This window comes from Plectropomus leopardus, chromosome 3, assembly GCF_026936395.1.
Source record: "Plectropomus leopardus strain MGB_pleo_1.0 chromosome 3, ASM2693639v1, whole genome shotgun sequence".
NCBI lineage: Eukaryota > Metazoa > Chordata > Actinopteri > Perciformes > Serranidae > Plectropomus > Plectropomus leopardus.
The window spans coordinates 33,911,574-33,919,678 of NC_142178.1; positions in this window are offsets into that span (position 1 = coordinate 33,911,574).

Here is an 8,105-nt window from a genome sequence, read left to right on the forward strand (position 1 = left end):
TTTCTCTGGTGGCTTCCTATCTGAAATAGCAGTTATTATCCGACTCATTCATTCAGAAATCTCTAAGTGTCTCGATGAGGACTGCCTGAACACGCACGAGTTTTCAATTCCTCCACAATAAGAAACAGATTTAAACATTATCTCCCATCCCTTTTGTGTAAAAAAAAAACACAGAAGTATAACTGAAGGAAAAGTGCCAGACAGACAAGGGCCATTTAACTTGTACCAGACGAAGCTAAATACACTCTCCAGTGTCCATGAAAACAGGCGGTTCAGAGTGTGATTTAACTAGGGCTGCATGGTGCACAAGATAGATTTTAGAGTGTAAACAATTCAATAATGGAAGAGAAATCACTCTTCTCTGGTTTTAATCGTGTATAGCCATCTATAAAAAAGGTTACGTGGTGGTTTTTAGGAGACTTGGTGAATTTAAATCAGAAAATGAATCTCTTTTTTGGTACTATTTTATGAGACATCTCGCCTTTTCCAGAGGGATACCAACAAACCATAAAATAGTTGGCTTTTTTAAACAATGTTGCATAACTTTAATGTCTTTCTCAACCTAGTTTTGTAACAATTTTGGGTGGAATAACTGTTGTTTTCAAAGGAAATACCGTGCAGTTAAAGAATTTATATTGTCAGGGGCAGCCTAACCAATATTGGTGAGCATCAACAACGCTCCGCCAAGATCGTAAATAAAACTGTACAGACCATCTAAGGGCACTTTCCTGTTGCCGATCTTGCATTTTGACCTTCCAACAAAGAGGGTCAAAACCATAGACTATATAAAACCACCTCTAAAAGACTACCGTTTTAAGCCCTGAGTTTTATTTTCAGCTGTTGTCGTACTGCTTGGGCTGCCACATGTCCGAATAAGATTTTTCATTAAAAAATAACTTTTTAAACTGTTAGGCTTCACTAAAAGATGTGACCCCTCTGCTCATCTCTTTAGAAAAGGTCACTTTCTATCAATTTTTTTCTTCCATATTGTCAGACTTTCCTAAATCAATATTCTCTTAATCTGTTAAGAACAACCTATTTCCATTGCTACAATCAACTTCTGAATGATTGTTATTTAAAAAATCTCTGAAAAGGACTCTCATTTACGAAGACTCATAGCACTTCATTTATTCATTGTAATGCATTTCACTTTGTAAACACAAAGTTTTTGTCTTTTGTACAATTTTTGTCATTTTTTATTTACTGCTTAGTCTTGTAATTTTGATCAATCATGCATTTTTCATTTGTATCTTTTTCTTTTTATGAATGTTGATAGTTATTTAATAGGAAAAGTATCATAGGCCATTTGTGGTTTCCAACCTCTCCTGCTCAGTGTTTAAACTGCTTAATTTTCTTATTCTGTCTTTTCTGTACATATGTATGTGCAAATTAAACTGAAACTAAATGAGTGAGGGGTAGATCTGACTCATAAGTTGCAGCGACTCCTCGCAGACAGCCCGTCACACAAGCGACCCCGCCCTTAAATATGCATATTTTTAAGCCTTAATATGGATGAGTTACATAAAAATTCACCCCTGCACAGTTACCATGCATTTTGAAATCATCTATATAGACTTTTTTTTGCATTTCAAGAAGTTATATGACATAAAATAAGATCAGTATAGAAAAGGAAAAACTGGAAGTTCAAAAAATACAGTAAACAACAGTAGTAGTGTTTAATACAATAAACACTACTACTGTTACTACTACTAGTATTACCACCATTAATAATAATAATAATGTTAACTGGTATAGATGTAAGTTCATATGAAAAATTAATTGGTTACATAACTTTCAATTCATAAGATATAATTACAGATGCCTAATAAATTCAGGCCAGAGGATACATTTAGTCAGCAGATGAAGCGACAACAAGAACCATAAACACATGCATACTCACATGTACCTGTATAAAGAACTATGCCAATTTTTGTGCCAGACTGGCACAAGACAGGCTGTTTATATCTGCTGTAAATTTGGCCATTTCGACATGGATCACGGTCTCTATGGCGAATGACTGGAGTGGAGCCAGCCCGTTTGAGGAACTGCAGTTTTTGCCACTTTTGCGTTGGCTTCATTTTTCAGCCCTGGACTTTGCAGCTTGGTCAAAACCAAAAGCAGTTTAACAAGAAAACAAGGTGGACTATATCTTTTTGGATGACTTTGCATCAGAATATGTCATTCTTTAACACATGAAGAACATGCAAACCCACGCAGAGTAATAAACCTCAGATGATGCCGCTACTGAACCACGAATGTTCTGCTGTTCTTCCCATGTTCTCATACATCTCTCCTGAGTGCTGCATTTCTCTGTTCATCTGAAAACATGTTAGGTTTGGCAAACTGAAGCCTTTTCCTTTGGTGTGACGGTGAGTATGGTTGTCCTGGGACAGGGGCCAACCCCGAACTGTGACTCTGAATTAATATAGGAGTCTATAGAATATGTACGAATTGAGCATTTAACTGTACTCATGGACAGGGCTGGCTCATGGCACAAATTAACTTTTGATGTTTTCTTCAGGGATACGGGATAGTTGGATGTATATTGTCTTCTTTCTGTCTTTCCCTCTCTCTCTCTCTTTTTTAAATTCCAGCTTGAGTTAAAAAACTACAAAAAAAAAAACACAAAGCCTGTGTTACAAACTTGGTGTGTGTTTGTAAGAAGAATGAGGCATTTATCAGACAGGAGGGTGAAGTTGCATCACAGGGAATGTATAATCCAGCAGTTTTGGAGCTTGAACCACTAATGACATAAACTCAGAATATCTTAGCCCGTGCTCCTTCAGATGTAACGCTCTTATAATAATCAGCCTCTTGCTGACGTCAATGCTAAATCATTAGAAGGATACGCATTAGTTTTACCCTTTAGTGTATAGCTGTGCGAGACTAATATGCACACAGAGCCAATTCCACAAAGAAAGTTTCCAGTTAGAGGTGATGGAGATGATGATCCCGAAGGAAAATATCATCCAAGGCTCAAAAAAAAAAAAAATGCTAAAACTGGCTCTGCCCTCAAAGCTTTTAACCGAATTCATTCTTTTCTTTAATTTTATTTGAGAAGCGTGTTGTCAAGAACAATATTACGTGCGTAAGCGCAGACACTGACGCATGCTGCTGTCATATATTCTACATCTGGGTAAATACCAAATTTGAGTTAAAATCAAGCATGACACACACACACACACACACATACATACACACAAGCTTTGGGTGTCCCACCACACCATTCAGGGACCAAACGAGACAAGACCTATCATGTCTCCTCTCAGTGAGAGCAGACGTTGTTGACTCACTGTAGTCTAGAGGCGCTCAGCCTGCGTCCCACCACAGCTATGCACCGTCTGACCAGAGCCTTGGAGCAAGGGTGTGCAGACTCACACACGTTTATGGATACAAGCAAACATTACACAAACACTGTCAGACACACACACACACACACACACACACACACACACATACATACAGGTACAAAGACACATACATGTGTCAGTCTCAGTCTTTCTCCAGCTCTGCGGTTTGCTCTTTAATACACTCAGTCACAACACTCGAGAGCAGAAAATCCCTTTCTTTGGTCCTTCAGTTGCGCAACCAGAGTTAATTACTTCATGTATCCGTTATTCAGTAATCTGAGAGCGAATGTTTGCTCTTTTGGGGATAGACGTTGCACCTGTCAGACACCTCTGCAAAGCCTCTCAGAAAACCACTTGTGATGAAAGGCTCAGTTTTCTCTCCACAAATCCTGCAGCCATGTGCCTCGAGTGTGCCAGACGCACTCCGGTCTGTCGAGCCCCGAGTCTCAAGTCCCACTAAAAGGCCCATTAGACCTGACATTATAGTGAATCAAGTGATGTTCAGGTACTCATCCCCTGACTCCTCACTCCCACGCTTGGATTAACCTGTTATGTGTCCCTGGGCAAAACTTTTCCTGTTAGGCCCCATTTGGCCCCCCACCTCCCCTCCTCTAAGCACTGTGTTTGCTCTCTTTTGCCTCTGCTAATTACAGTGCACATAGCAGACTATAAATGGCAGCTTCATGAGGAAAGAGACCCAAAAACTATTCCGCTGCAGGAATAACAGTACCCCAGGTTTTCTGTATGGATAACAAGCCTTTCACGTGCATTTAAACCTCTGAAACCTGAGCAAATGTGATGGATTTTTTTTTTGAAAACATAGTTAAAAAGGTAATGTGCAACAAAATTGCAAGAAATTAGGGAAAAGAAAATGACCACAACATTTGTTTAGAGAGAAAGAGCGAGGAGAGAAATGATTAGATAATACTAAAAAATTGGAAAAATGTTCAGAAAAGTATATTTATAATTATTATTATAATAACTATTGATTGCTTTATTTATTTATTTCTAATATGTGGTTTTTTGTTGTTTTTTAACCTTTTTATTATTATTTTTTTGCTAAATTTCGGGTATTTTTTTGTGACTGACCTTTTTTTCTTCCAATTCTTCATGTTTTTGAAAGACATCAAGCCAATTTGCTCAGGTTTCAAAGGGTTAAGGAATGTGCACCATGCAAGTAAAAGAATAAAGGTCTTAAAGGTTTCTGATGTGACTTTTAGAAAATCTTTGTGATTAGTGGCACCTCTCTCTGAGTCTGATACTGCAGTCCACAGTCCGTCGCTCGTAACGCTCTCAGTTTGTGTCTGGAGAATTTACCGTAAAACTTTTGCTAAGCGATGTATATTACGTTTTAACTAATGAACCTGTGCTTGTATGTGGGTTGGTCACGTAAGCCCAAAAGATGTTACAGAAATATGATTTGACTGCATCCATTTGTCCTTCTTCCTGGGCGAGCAGAATATATCCCAGCTTGAGAAAGCGGTTCATTCGCTCTCGTTCAATGAATGCAGCTGCCGGTCTGTCTGGACTCCAGTCCGATTCATAACTCAACATTTGTTTGTTTACGTTTGCCCTCCTCGAGCTGCACGCTAAGTCAATCATGGCTCTTTCTATTATGCATTTTTGATCCATGGTGGATTTATTTTTGTAATATTTTCCTCAAGCTGTGAAAAGTGATTTAAAATCTTTGACGTCATCACACTGTAAGTCCAGCAGGAACACACAGGCGGAGAAAACACTACTGCGCATATTCAGTTATATGTTATAGGCAAACCAGAAAGCAGGGGAAGTTCTCCGTTTTTTAAATTTATGTTACAATTTGTCACACAAAAGAAACAAAAGGTTATAATAAATAGTAAAACGTTACATACAGAACCTTTAAAGGTCTTCTACAGCAGTTACGTGCTGCACTTAAGGTTAGAGGCTCATAAAAGACCCCTTAATAGAATTGAATAGAAATACAATATTAACCCCGTGAGGGAAATTGTTTTGTTACAGCAGCAAATAAGAGAGCAGCAACTGAATAAAATGTTCATTAAAAAAGGTAAAATAATGCAAATATATATACAAAGGAAGGCAGTTAATATAGAATAAATTCAGATAAAATAATAATAAAGATATGTACAGTATGTACAGAGAACAAACAAACAAAAAAAAGCTTAAAAAGAGCAATAAAAAATGTGCAAAAAGTGAAGATGGATGTGCAAACACAGTAATGTGCAGAATTGAAAGCAGATGTGCAACAGAGACAATGATCAGTGAATAATGTTTAGTTAGTTAAAATTCTGTTTTAAATGACAACGTTAAAGGGTTTGCTTAAAGTGCTAAACTAGAGAATTATCACCCGCATCTGCAACTCCTCTGAATGTTTTTTCAGTGGCAGCGGGCAGCTATTTCCAGAAATAATCATAATGATTAAAAAAAACTATTAAAACCCACTGTATAGTCTACCACCTACTTAACATCAACTGGGAGACAGACACCCAGGTCTATCAGGGCCCCCGGGGTTTGGGTCCCTGAGAAAGTCGTCCTCCTTTCTCTGTTGTTAATCCAGTCCCACTCACACCTTCGACGTACACACACACTAACGCAGAGAGGACAAAGGCATCCCACACGTCCCGATGTGAAGCCACACATGCGTAGCCACCCACAGTCAGACAGACAGATAGGGAAACACTTAACCGGTGTCTCACCACAAACAAACACACAGACAAAACCGTCACACCCCGCCATTCACCGGCCTGGCCTTGTTTACTCATGACCATCACAGCTCTGCAGCAACCAACCTCATCATTCCTCAGATTCCTGCGTCCCGGCACCATTTTATGTGCTCTGTAGAGACTTCTCTGCTTATCAGAGACAGGAGTCACACAGGCAAGCCTAAATAATGCTGACTAATGTAATGAAAGTGACAGATGTTGCAGTCTCACATCAAATATTTTCATTTAAGGACAGCGTTTTTGCATTTTCTTTTTTTCTTTTAAAATAATGAAATCTAATTGTTCTGCATGCTATCTTGTTTGCACTGCAGTGAAACTGAAACGATTAGGAAAACTGGAGTTTAAAAGGTAAAACTGGCTTTGAGGGAGTTTATCTGTGCAACGCTGCCATCTGTAGACCATCGACAATCACCTGCTCGCTCCACACTCCCCCTCTTTCTCTTTGCTTAATTGCCTTATTGTCAGGTTCGGCCTTACATAACAAGAATAAACAAAAGAGTCACTTATGATTTGTTTGACACAGACAAGAAGAGTGTCTGGCCAAAAGGTAATTTTCTGTATTTACTTTATTCTTTAAATGCTCGGTTTCCTCCCACAGGCTGAAGATAGGCCAGGTGAACCATGTGAACTCTTGGACTTGTTTGTGTCGTGTTTTAGTCCAGTGACAGACCAGTGACCTGTCCAGGATGTTGACCCTGTGACCCTGCACAGAAATAAACAACTGCAGAGGCCAGATGGATGATTGTACAGTCATCCCACTGAGTCCTTCTGATTCATACCTCCATAATAACCCTTTAACTGGCATTGTAACCTCACGCTTTAATTTTTTTATGATCAAATTGCTTTTCTAAAAGCCTGGCAAAATACAATTTCATATCATACAGACGTTTATATATGTTAATGGTGACATTTTTTTTTTTTACCATATAATCTATACATTTTTTGCAATATTCATTTTTATTTGTATCTATAACAATGACAATTTGTTTTTTTACCATATATTTCATACAGATTTTTTTCTCTAGATTAATTTTTATTTGTCTCTATTTATTTTTGTTTGTTAATTTTTGTATGTTTAACATATGAAGTTGCTTTTATTTTCAGATCTCTTCTTTTTTCATATAATATTACGCATTTTGTTAACTTATTCTATGGTCTATAATGTACAGTTTTTTGCCAAGGTATTTCTTAGAGTGACTGTTAAAGGGTTAAAAGAAAACATAAAAAAAAAATATGGGTTTCAAAAATAAAAACACTAAAAAGTCAAATTGACCCTTATTTTACTTCACATACGGACCCCAGAACTTTTGAGATGTATCTTAGTTAATTAGTGTCTCGGTTTAACTTTGACTGACACATTTAAGAGCGGACACTATAGGTTAAAACTTTAACTAACAGATATCACCATGAAACTAAAGAAAAAAATAAATTATGATTCATGTTGCAAATTTTCTGAAATTTTATTTTTTTAAATATCTAAATGGGGCATTATCTGATTAAATTTAAACTTATTATAGACTTGCTTTTATCTGATTTTGTCTATTTTAATAAATTTATTTTGGGTCCTTTTTTAATTTATCTTTTACTTTATTCTGTCTTGATTCATTTATTTCTGTTATTAGCAATATAATTTCCCTGTTCACTGCTTATATTCTTTGATTTGTATTTATGCTTATTGGTATAGGTTATTACTGTTATTTTTGTTTTGTATTTGTTCTCTAATGTTTAATTCTGTAATATTTTAAGAGTCAAGAGGGGATTTTGGGAATCTTTTTTTTCATAAATCAGAAAATAATGTCAACGGCCATTTAAAAAAGAAATAAATTAAGAAACCCTTTTGATCATGTTTTTATGAATTAAGTGTTATATTAATCTAGCTATGAATGATATACGAACACCCTTAAAAAACCCTCAGAATAGAGATCTGAATAACAAGTGTTACTGAAGAGGAGAATTTTGGGTCAGAGTTTGATTAAGAAATAGACACGACAGGTCAAAAAGGTAATAGATATCACTATGAAATTTCCCCAGTTCA